At 38.3% G+C, this 12,429-nt stretch overlaps 2 pseudogenes across 2 annotated transcripts; one reads left to right on the top strand and one right to left on the bottom strand.

Annotated features, from left to right (window-relative positions):
* Positions 1-2,438, bottom strand: AT2G13260 (annotated as a pseudogene; the record flags this gene model as incomplete). Its single annotated transcript has 1 exon — positions 1-2,438.
* Positions 2,439-6,238: 3,800 nt separating this feature from the next.
* Positions 6,239-7,441, top strand: AT2G13270 (annotated as a pseudogene; the record flags this gene model as incomplete). The annotated part of the gene is made up of 2 exons: positions 6,239-6,844; positions 6,911-7,441.
* Between the last annotated feature and the right edge of the window lie 4,988 nt (positions 7,442-12,429).

The following is a 12,429-nucleotide window of genomic DNA, read 5'->3' on the forward strand; positions in this document are numbered from 1 at the left end:
CTAGTTGTGAACCTTAGGGAGTAGAGTGATAGGAGGAGTTGTGAAACTCCTTGTAGAGCCCTTGAATGCAAGTGTGAGGACCTCTTTCATCAATTCTTCAACACTTTTTGAACCTTTTTCTTTGAACTCCGGTGTGAGAATCTCTTTAACCGATGAAAAAGGGTTGGATCGACCCTTGCACTTGACTCTATACTCTAAAATTCCATCATTATACCTCAAAGGTGTTAAAGTCATAGAAGAGGTAGGATTTGGTGAATTGTCAAGGGTGGGAGGGTGGGTTGTTTTCATCATCCTCTTGTTCTTCTCAAAACCCAACTTAGCTTTACTCAACTCCTTCTTTTCAGTACTTTCTTCTTGCTCATCAAACAAAAAGTGTAGACATTCACCATCCAAGATTTTCTGTTCAACCATTAAAGCCTCTCTATTCTTCACATTCACAACTTTGATCTCAAGTTGATCCTTCAAACTTTTAGGCTCTTTCTTTGTTTTCACTTCTTCATTAGTGATTGTTCCACAAAACTTTGTGGAGAAAGGCTTGATTGGATATGAGACCTTACCATTCACGTGGAGAAGAGTAACTCTCTTGTTTGGGAAGTCGATGTTTGCTCCCACGGTGTTGAGAAATGGAGTTCCTAGAATGAGAGGAACCTTGTGGGTGTGTCTTTCATCTCCACTCTCATGAAATCCGTTGGGACTATGCAATCACCAACTTTGAGTGGATAGTCTTCAATCAAACCAAGAGGAGTTGTTGAAGAAGCATCTCCAAACATGATGGAGGAGGTGTGGTGGTTCATATCTTTAATCGCTAGACTCTTTACCATCGCAAGTGACATCACATTCACGCTTGCACCCGAATCACATAAGGCATCATCAAGTTGTAAATCACCAAGTGAGCAAGGTATGGTGAATTTACCCGGATCTTCAAGCTTGATAATAGATTTTGGTTCCGTTTATGGTGCTATTGGTGAATCAAAGGCTCTCATGATCTCTTCCACTTTCTCTCGGTTTTCTAGAATAGCTTGAATGAACTGAAAATGAAGAGGAACTTGAGACAAGTTTTCCACACAAGGCAAAGGCGCTCCAACTCTACTCATGTTGGATTTGAAACTTGAGAAAACTTTCTTTTTAGCTTTGGTAAGAACTCGCCCGGGAAACGGAAGTGGAGGTTCATAAGGAGGAGACTCAACTTTTGATGCCGCATTCTTTTCAACACTCTTTGTTACCACATCGTTTCCATTCGTACTCTTCTTGGCCTTCTCATCACTAGCAACCACTAAGTTCTCAACATTAGAACCATATAGAAGTTTAGAGATCTCTTCTATTGCCTTTTCATTCTCATCAATTCTACCATCTTCTCTTGATTGTGTATAGCTCATATTTTCAACCACATCAAAATCGTTTATGAAGATAGCATTGCAAAACTCCTTATGATTAGTTTCGGATTTACCCGGTAAAGTTCCCATTGGATGCTTGGAAGTGGATGAGGATGGGCTATAAACATGGACATTTAAACGCTCTATTTTGGCATTGAGCTCACCATAAATGTTATCAACCTTGGTGTGCATTCCTTTCATTTGTGTGGCAAGATCGATTGCTCCTCTTCCTTGCCCTTCTAGAATTTGTCTAAGAAGAGCGTTTGTATCACTTTGAGCTAGATTCTCTACCAAATCTTAGTGTAGATCGCTCATCTCATTACTTTCTCTTGGAGTGCGGTCATAATCTTCACCATAATTACCATCACTTTGAGCTAGATTCTCTACCAAAGACAAACCAACATCAATATCTTGGCCCAAGAAGTTTCAATTGCTTGTTGTATCCAACAACAAGCGAAATTTAAGGAGAACTCCTCTATACAAGGTACTTAGTATAGACTCCTTAGAGAAACCATGATGAGGGCATTGCATTTTGTATCCCTTGAACCTTTCCCAAGCTTCACAAAAACTTTCATTACTCCTTTGAGTGAAGCTAGATATCTCATTTCTCAACCTTGCCGTTCTTGTTGTGGAGAAGAACTTTGAGAGGAAGGCTCTTTTGCATTGGTCCCAAGAGGTGATGGAGCGTTGAGGTAGATTCTTCTCCCAAATACGAGCTCGATCTCCAAGAGAAAACGGGAAGAGTCTAAGTTTGAATGCATCTTCCGAGATCCCATTGATTTTCACCGTGCTACACAACATATCAAATTGTTCTAGATGATCCAAAGGGTCCTCCATTGATAAACCATGGAACTTAGAGGTTTGAACCATGTTGATGAGGCTTGATTTAATCTCAAAGTTGTTGTTCTCAACCGGAGGAGCTTGAATACCGTTTCTATTTCCACGGATGTTTGGTTCATCAAAGGCTCCAATTGGTTGATGAGCACTTGGTTGATGTTGTGGCATATGACCATCCCTATTAGCTTGGCCATTTCCATTATGGCCCCCAACTCCGGGTTCATTCATGACGCATAACCGAGCAAGGTGTTCAAGTCGTTCTCGTTCTCTTCTTGCTCTAGCGTTTTCTCTTTCAAACAAGCGGATGTCGTGAATCTCTTCTACTAAGTTTGCTCGGCCGTGACTTCGTAGGTTCATACACCTTTAAAACAAGAGCAAAGATTCAAGTATAAAGGATTAGTAACTAAAGTAAAAGGCTTAGTCTCAAGCAAATATGAAATCCTAATGGCTAATAACTATTGCAAACCGGCAACGGCGCCAAATTGATGTAGCATTTATTTCAATTAATTATCGAACCACAATTTACAATTAATCAACTCACCAAGAATACACAAAATTTCTTAATCTAAGCTAATAAGGTGACTTTGAGTGTTCCTAATCTTAGTAACAATGCATTATCAAGCAAACAATGCAAAACAAGATAAAAGAAAGCAAGAAACAAAAGACTAACAAGTTTCGAAAGTAAACAAAGCGGGAAATTAACAAATGACTTAGTGATAAGTAAAGACGAATTCTCGGGTTAAGGTAATCAATTAGAAATGATAAAGAGATGGATTATGGAGCAACAAATAACTTCTAACAAGCAATGATCCTTAGGCCATAGAACACTAAACAAGACTAATACATTTCCATGATATTAATCCCTTTACAATCAATCAATCACCCTAATCAACAATTTCCAAAGGTAAGGTATGAAAAGCACTTAAAGATTTTGGTTCGGGAATTTCATCGAACACCTTCCGGGAATGAAATTCCTAGTATCTAAATCAACATGATCAAGATTGATCTAGCCTTAAAAGCAACCAATAAGTAAGAATCTTAAGTAATCTAGCCCTAAACTCCATATCCCAACATCTAAACCATCCTAATCTAACCCTAACCAAAGAACTCTAGGAGACTACTCACTCATGATCATGATCATACAAAAGAATTGGTTTGATCTTTGTAAAGCCATAATCATTAGAGAATAGATGAGAAATTTAAAAGAAATACTTGATATAGAAACTTAAGAACTCAACATTCATACAAAAACTTATAAAGAACCTTAAAGAGAAGTTTTGATCTCCAAAACAAAAGCTTTCTTTCTCTAAAACTAGGTTAAGAGTATTTATAGTAATGAGAAAATAAACCGGATCAACCCGGAACAAACCAGGTTTTGACCCGATTTAGGAAGGCAATCGACCAAGCAATAGATCACTTGGTAGATTCAATATCGTCCGCAACATTAATCCTTGACCAATCGACCACGCAATCGACAACTTTGGTAGATTCAAATTCCTCCGTAGCTCTGGTCCTGACCAATCGACCAGGCAATCGACCACGCAATCGACCACTTTGGTAGATTCATATTCCTCCGTAGCTCTGGTCCTGACCAATCGACCACGGAATCGACCACTTGGTCTATTGTCCTGCTAGCTTCTCCACTTTGGTCACTTTGCATTCTTTTAGCTCCTTTGTTTGCTCCATTTGCTCCATTTTACTTCCAAAACTTTAAACTCCACTCATGTACCTAAGAAAACCAAATGCAAATGCAAATCCAATACTATATGCCAAAATATGAATGCAAAGCAACAAAAACTAAGAGAAAAAGGGGTTTTAAAACAACCAAAAACACTAGATATCAAATATATCATATCTTGCCTCCGTGATTTACTTCTTGTCCTTAATTACTGCTATTGTAATTTATAATTATTATCGTTATTTAATAAAATTTGTACTTGTTTCTCAATTCGGTTTTTGAGCTCCTATAGTAAGTCTTCCTATACACAATAGGCTAAGGAGGTGCTTGGTCCTGTTATATATATGGCCTTTATGAAGAAGAAGAAGAAGAAGAAGAAGAAGAAGAAGGGCAGCTCGAATAAAGAGAGAGCTCATAAGAAGAAGCTGAAGGCAGGTCAAACACACATAAGAGAGAAAGCTCAAGATGTGAGTTAAGAAGAGATCTCATGAGAGTTGAGAGAGACCTCAGGAGTAATAGGCTTATGGGGTAGCTAACTTCTATATGAGAAAAGTCTATGGAGAGTTGTTCCATAAGACCTAAGTAAGAGGCTTTTGAGAGATGTTCCAAAGATTTAAGTTCTTGAGAAAGATTTAGTTTTTAGTAATTTCTAAATCTATATTAAAGAAAAGTCGTTCTTTCATCTTTCAAGTTCTTTTGTTGTTGAACTACCTTGTAAATCATTCAGCGACTAATTCTAGATATGACGATCCTGATTTGAATCAGTATTAGAGCAAGTCAGCTTTTATCTGAATTGGTATAAGATGGTAACTAAGTCAAGATAAGGTGATCTTTATTTGAATTGGTATTAGAACTTAAGTTGAAGACTCGATCCAAGGACGGTGGTAACGGCGGGCGAGAATCCACAACTGAGAATAAAGAACCTCGAACCCTAAGCCTGGAGGCTATAGGAATTCAGAGGCCGTTGATATATCCCTATTTTTACTGTTTTTAACTATGTTTTAGGTATAGGTTTTAGAGTCCTTTTGTTATTTCTAGAGTCTTTTCTAGTCTTTTTCAGGTCTTTACATATTTGGGATTCATTTGGAGATAATGGAGCATTCTGGAGGAAAACAAAGAATTTATGCTGCTGAAGAAATCCGGAGACGAAAAATGCACGTAGGTGTCGAGCGACACCAATACCTAACGGCAATTTCGAAACACAACTTATTGATGTTTTGAAGATTTCCAAATTCGGCCCAGAACTTTCTCCTATTTCTAAAGAAGGCCCATCACGTGTTTTAGGTCATATATATAGTTTTTAAGGTCATTGTTTAGACCTAAGCTTGGAGAGGCTATTCTCCTCATCTCTTTTGTACTTTGGGAGCAAAACCCTGTGGAGACTCCCTTTGGAGAAGATCTTCTTTACTCTTTCTCTTGCTATTATTGATTTCTTATTCAGACTATGAATTGTGTTTCTTTGATTATGTCTGAGTAATCCACTTGTTAGGTTTAGGATTTCTCATTAGGGATTCATATGGTTTAATAGATTGCCCCCTGCTAGGTTATCTGTAGAATTCTTCATCTTTAATTGTTCTTAATGCTAGATCTAGATTGATCACCTAGAACTTGAATCCAGACAATAGATATGCCCGCCATAGGTATCTGTAGTTGGATCTATTATTTGATGAGCCTGGTTTATAGGTGTGTAATAAGAATCGGCCTATCTACTAAGGTGAACAACCAAACTCGTTAAGAATGCATATTTAGGTTAATAATCTCTCGGCTTCTCCGGTTATTCTTAGCTATAGATATAAGGAGTTTCGCGGCACGCCCACCGGTTATTCCATAATTAGAGTTTGAGTTTAAGAATGGTTCGATAACAACCTAGCTATTATTAGATCTACTAACCAATAGTTTCAAGAGAATACCCTAAGCCTGATGTTTTTACTTTCTTGTCTTACAACCTCACAATCTGCTATTGCTTCCTTTTGTTTCTTTTTATTTTCATTACTATCTTACTTAGCCTAATTCAAAACCTTGGTCTATTGTGTGATCCCAGAGCTTTGTGGAATTCGACCCTTAAGTGCTACAATCGATCTCTTATTTGAGAGAGTGGTCTTAAGGCAATTTGACCTATATCAAATTTGGCGTCGTTGCCGGGGTTCTCTACGATTCACCATTAGATTAGGATTAGAATTTTTTCTAAGTATTTATTTTTATTTTTTTTACTTAGTCTTTCTCTTTTCTTTTTCTTGTGTGTTTCAGGTGTTTGTCTAATCATAGAACCAGGACCAAACGAGAAACATGAACGAGAGTAAGATTGCTGGGATCATGGCTAAACTTAACGCGGTCCACAATCAATTTGTGGATGATGTCGATTATGTTAGTAGCAGAGGTTTTCCGAATCAGAGATATGATCACCAACAAGGCTACAGAGGTTCCTATGGGAATGGTCCAACTAGCTACACTCAGAATTCTCAGTTCCAGCAACCGCTTCAGAATAGCAATAGTTTCAGCTTCACAAGGAACTATGATCTTGCTTCTTACCAAGCCCCCCCCTCCACCCACACCTAAAAGCAAGATAGAATCATTGCTGGAACAGATTCTGGAAGGTCAACAGAGGATCTTAGAGAGACCTATCCCTAGATGGAATGAGAGCAGCCTCACTACTTCCTGGCATTCTGCTTCAATGGAAAGTGAGTATGAGTTAGTGAAGATTGAGGAGAGTGACGATTTTGTAGTTGCAGAGGTAGTGTCGAACGACACCAACCCTTGGTGTCGATCGACACCATCGCATATATACGAGACATCAGGCTGTGACGAAGCAGAATCGAGCAAGCTCGACATTGATCTCCAAAATCGCTCGACACACATTGATAGTGTCGACCGACACCACCTGGGTGTCGATCGACACCAGTACCAACCTGAGGAAGTGCCGATGTTTGACAGAGCAGAATCGACCAAGATTGACAGAGTAGGATCGATACCAGATAGTAGTGTCGACCGACACTCACCTAGTGTCGATTGACACTGGATGCAGATTGCAGCGCTGAATTGTCAACATGCAAAGGAAAGTCGAGTTGTAGCACAAGTGTCGATCGACACCACCACTCGCGTCGATCGACAGACATCTCTGGTTGAGGAAGAGTCATGTCCGATAGCTACTTTTCAAGCTGGGATCACTGCTATCAGTTCAAGCACTACTGTCACGTCACACAATGCACCTCTCATACTTCATCCACCTCCTAAACGGCTAAGGTACTCATCTCCTCCTCCTAAACCTCCAGATATCATCAATAAGACTTTAAAATTTCCAAAGACTGTTTTACGGTTAAGCAAGCCACGAGTTTCTCGTCGAGCGCTTGTTCTTTCTGTTGATGATTATGCAAGAAAAAGGAGTATCCCACCCATACCTGAGTTCTACCCTGTTGATGCTCCTCTCTTCCTAGATAGACCTCATACACTAATTGCTTCTACACCAGTATGGATGATGAGAGGTCTTTCTCCGCGATATTTACTGCCACCATCTGATCCACCTGATCCCCATATTCCATCAAAGTCAAGCTATTGACTATAAACAAGCGCTTAGTGGGAGGCAACCCACTGGTTTGATTTTTCTTTTCCCTTTATTTCTTTTTTTTTTATTTTTTATTTATTTTTCCCACCTTCTTCGGATTTGAATGTCACTGGGAACAGTGTCGTTTAAGTCTGGGGGAGGTTCTTACTAATATTGGTTTTATTTTTGATTCTTATTATTTTTCGTTTTTGAGTTTAAAAAAAAAAACAAAAAAAATGTTTTTGCTTAGTTTAGTTAGGAATCATGATCTATATTTCTCTTGTTTATTGCTTGATTGATGAGTGCTGCAGATTCGACTCAATCCGACTATTGGAAAATCTAGATGGCAAACCAACAAATTTGAGGATATCCTAGTTTCCAACTCAAACACTAAGGCTGGAGCTAATCTCACTGCTCTTCCTTTTACCTTTTCAAACGGTTAGTATTCATAGATTTTGACTCCTTGTTCATACCTGATATTGAGACAAATGTGATAAAAAGAATGTGTTCCTCTCCCCTTATAAAAAGAAAAATATAATGAGAGATTGAGACGATTTTCAGATAGTGTATAGGGGTAGGAATGTTTCCTATGAACCCATTATTATACATTATTTGGAATGATCAATTACAAAGGTTGGAAATATGCCGAGGGTGTCGATCCAGTATGCGAGTTCCCCTTTGTTTACTCTCTAAAAAGAATAAGTCTGGGAGAGAGAAAGAACACCAAAGAAAAAAATAAAAAAAGAATGGTCGATTTATCATGGTATAGTACAGGAATGAGTCAAGCTTGAATGTTAGTTTGTTTGATGAGACCCAGCGATGAAAGCCTGGTGGATATAGTTGTGGAACTTAGGTATGGAATCTAGAATGTTGTGTAAGCTTGCAAAGAAGTACATGTTGGTTAGGATTTGATTAGAACTACTAGGCATATCGATTTGGTTAAAATAATCATGGCAATAGACTAGAGAATGTTGGGAGTTCCTGTGTTTTCAAACATCTTCCACGGGTTCGGCTTTTGTGTTTTGCTTGAGGGCAAGCAAAAGCTAAGTCTGGGAGAGTTGATATATCCCTATTTTTACTGTTTTTAACTATGTTTTAGGTATAGGTTTTAGAGTCCTTTTGTTATTTCTAGAGTCTTTTCTAGTCTTTTTTAGGTCTTTACATGTTTGGGATTCATTTGGAGATAATGGAGCATTCTGGAGGAAAACAGAGAATTTATGCTGCTGAAGAAATCCGGAGACGAAAAAGCACGTAGGTGTCGAACGACACCACCCCTGGTGTCGAGCGACACCAATACCTAACAGCAATTTCGAAACGCAACTTATTGATGTTTTTGAACATTTCCAAATTCGGCCCAGAACTTTCTCCTATTTCTAAAGAAGGCCCATCACGTGTTTTAGGTCATATATATATAGTTTTTAAGGTCATTGTTTAGACCTAAGCTTGGAGAGGCTATTCTCCTCATCTTTTTTGTATTTTGGGAGCAAAACCCTGTGGAGACTCCCTTTGGAGAAGATCTTCTTTACTCTTTCTCTTGCTATTATTGATTTCTTATTCAGACTATGATTTGTGTTTCTTTGATTATGTCTTAGTAATCCACTTGTTAGGTTTAGGATTTCTCATTAGGGATTCATATGGTCGAATAGATTGCCCCCTGCTAGGTTATCTGTGGAATTCTTCATCTTTAATTGTTCTTAATGCTAGATCTAGATTGATCACCTAGAACTTGAATTCAGACAATAGATATGCCCGCCATAGGTATCTGTAGTTGGATCTATTATTTGATGAGCCTGGTTTATAGGTGTGTAATAAGAATCGGCCTATCTACTAAGGTGAACAACCGAACTCGTTAAGAATGCATATTTAGGTTAATAATCTCTCGGCTTCTCCGGTTATTCTTAGCTATAGATATAGGGAGTTTCGCGGCACGCCCACCGGTTATTCCATAATTAGAGTTTGAGTTTAAGAATGGTTCGATAACAACCTAGCTAATATTAGATCTACTAACCAATAGTTTCCTGAGAATACCCTAAGTCTGACGTTTTTACTTTCTTGTCTTACAACCTCACAATCTGCTATTGCTTCCTTTTGTTTCTTTTTATTTTCATTACTATCTTACTTAGCTTAATTCAAAACCTTGGTCTATTGTGTGATCTGAGAGCTTTGTGGAATTCGACCCTTAAGTGCTACAATCGATCTCATATTTGAGAGAGTGGTCTTAAGGCAATTTGACTTATATCAGCCGTTATGGCAGATAATGTTATAATAGAGGAAGCTTTGGGAAGCCATCAAGTCCAAACACCACGGAGGAGACTGGGTGAAGGAGGCAAGGCTTCAAACCCTTAAGGAATATGAAGATCGTGTCGAGGAAGAAACCCAAAGTGAAGATCAAGGAAAACTAATGCTCCTTGACAAACCCTAAGCATGGAGGCTATGAGAGTTTAGAGGAAGCTTTAACTATGGTAGTTATGGCAGAGGAAGTAATGGTGGTGACAGTTTCGGTAGAGGCACGGGTCTAGCAAAGATCAACTAGCAAACTCAAGGAGGAGTAACCGAAGATCACAACTGTATGACGAGAAAGAAAGAGTGGAGGTTTAAAGACTACCCGAGAATGAAACAAAAAGCGGATTAAGCAAGGATCCATGTATGTTTCATATGAGATGGGGAGAAATAGAAGAACATGCTAAAGGACTTGCCGAAAGACGTGCTAATGACTTGCTACTAAAGCTAGAAAGACATGGAATGCTTGGTTAGGTCATATTGAAGTTGATTCAAGAATACATGAAGAAGATGATGTCATGGAGGATATCACTCAAAAAAACCTCAAGGATGAGGTTGGTGAAGGAGTTCAAGGAGTACCACAACTGAGAAGGTCGGGTTGACAAGTGAGTCAGTTGCGGTACCTTGAAGACTATGTTATACAACCCGAAACAAATTTCGAATTGTTCCAGCAAGTTTATGTTGAATGTGAGAGACGTCAACTATCAAAAACTTACAAGCCAAGAGTCTAAAAGACATGCTTCAATTGAGGAAATCATGTGAAGAGGAGTTCAAATCAATCAACAAGAACAAGATGGTTTCTTGTTGACATATTGATTGAAGATTTAGATCGGTCCAAAAGGTTTCAAGAGTTTGTAGAAAAGCATGTCGACTTGTCTATTAAAACCTTTCACATCGATAGAGGAGGAGAGTTTACCTCAAGAGAGCTCAATGGATGTTACATACATGAGGAATCTCTAGGAATCTAATAAACATTTGATGTTGCATTGAGAAGGAGTCTCTAGGCATCTAATGAAGATTTTGAATGATATGTGGGGAGAAGCCCAACAACATTCAAAGATCACGGGACCACATCTAAGAAAGTTAGATGATGGGTCAAGAAGTGTGATCAACAGGCCGCATCTCAAGAAGGTGGATGATTGGTCAATCTTGGAACAAAACCGGGTTCTAAAGATGCTAGAATCAAGTCGGATTCTAGAGATGCTAAAACCAAGCCGGGTTATGATATTTGGATTGGAACCAAGGCGGGTTCTAAAGATGCTAGAATAAAGACGGGTTCTAGAGACGTTAAAAGCAAGTCGGGTTTTAGAGAATATCAAACCAAGTTGGGTTATGGTATTTGGATTGGAACCAAGCGAGGTTCTAAAGATACAAGAACCAAGTGGGGTTCTACAGATTCTTAAAACCAAGCTGGATTTTAGAGAATATCAAACCAAGTTGGGTCATGAAATTTTGGTGTTCTGTAGTAGTCGTTGAGCTAGTATAAGAAGTAAGTCATTCAAGGAGCTAAACAAAAGGTTTGTGCTCAAGGAATACTTCTCGTTGAAATAGTACAGTAAATATTACAAGAAGTCATTTAAGGTTCATAATAAGAGGTATATGCTCAAGGAATACTGCTCATTGATACATGAGGTAGTGCAAGACGTAATTCAAGGAGCAGAACAAGAGAGTTATGTTTAAGGAGTACTTGCCGTTAAAGTATAACATGCACTAGTACATGAAGTAATTCAAGGAGTAGAGAGAGGATTATACTTAAGGAATGCTAATGGATACTAAGATACACTCAAATTTGAAGATGTCAAATTTGATGATATTAAAAGCTGAGAATAAGCAATAGATCGAATATAGTGGAAGTAGTCACAATATCAATGTTGATGACGGTCGAATTACTTCAGTACATTCTTCTATTTTGGTTCATCACTAATCACATGGACTTCTCGAATAAGAAGGTGTTGAGTTAAGGGTGTCAAGGTTTCGCTAAAGAGAAGGCCCAAAGTCTTGGTCCTTGGTTTGAAGGGGAAATTGTTGGGTACAAACCAACATCCCACATGTGAAGTAGAGTTTATGACAACCACGGAAGTTGCTAAACAAACCATTTGTCTTAAGGGACTCATGAAGGATAATTCCAACTTACTTGAGGAGCAAATTATCTCCTTCTAGAAGATGCTAGTAGAGATACAAGAAAGGAATTCAAAAGGAAATTCAAGAGAAAAAAAGTTCAACTAATGTCAAATTGGACAAGATTTGTAAATCTTCCTATTCACAATAGGCTTATGAGGCGCTTTGTCCTTTTATATATATGATTCTTATGAAGAAGAAGAAGGGTAGCTCAAATAAAGTGAAATCTCATAAGACGAAGCTGAAGGCAGCTCAAACACACATAAGAGAGAAAGATCAAGATGTGAGTTAAGGAGAGATCTCATGAGAGTCGAGAGAGACCTCACGAGATATGACATGAGAGTCGAGAGAGATCTCATGTGTAATTGCTTAGGGGTAGCTAATTTCTATATGAGAAGAGTCTATGGAGTGTTGTTCCATAAGACATAAGTAAAAGGCTTTGGAGAGATGTTCCAAAGACCTAAGTTCTTGAGAGAGAGATTTAGTTTTGAGTAGTTTCTAAATATATAATAAAGAAATGTCGTTCTTTAATCTTTCAAGTTGTTTTGTTGTTAAACTACTTTGTAAATCATTCACCGACTACTTATGGATAGAACTGATAACTA

The sequence above is a fragment of the Arabidopsis thaliana genome, chromosome 2 (assembly GCF_000001735.4).
Source record: "Arabidopsis thaliana chromosome 2, partial sequence".
Taxonomy (NCBI): Eukaryota; Viridiplantae; Streptophyta; class Magnoliopsida; order Brassicales; family Brassicaceae; genus Arabidopsis; species Arabidopsis thaliana.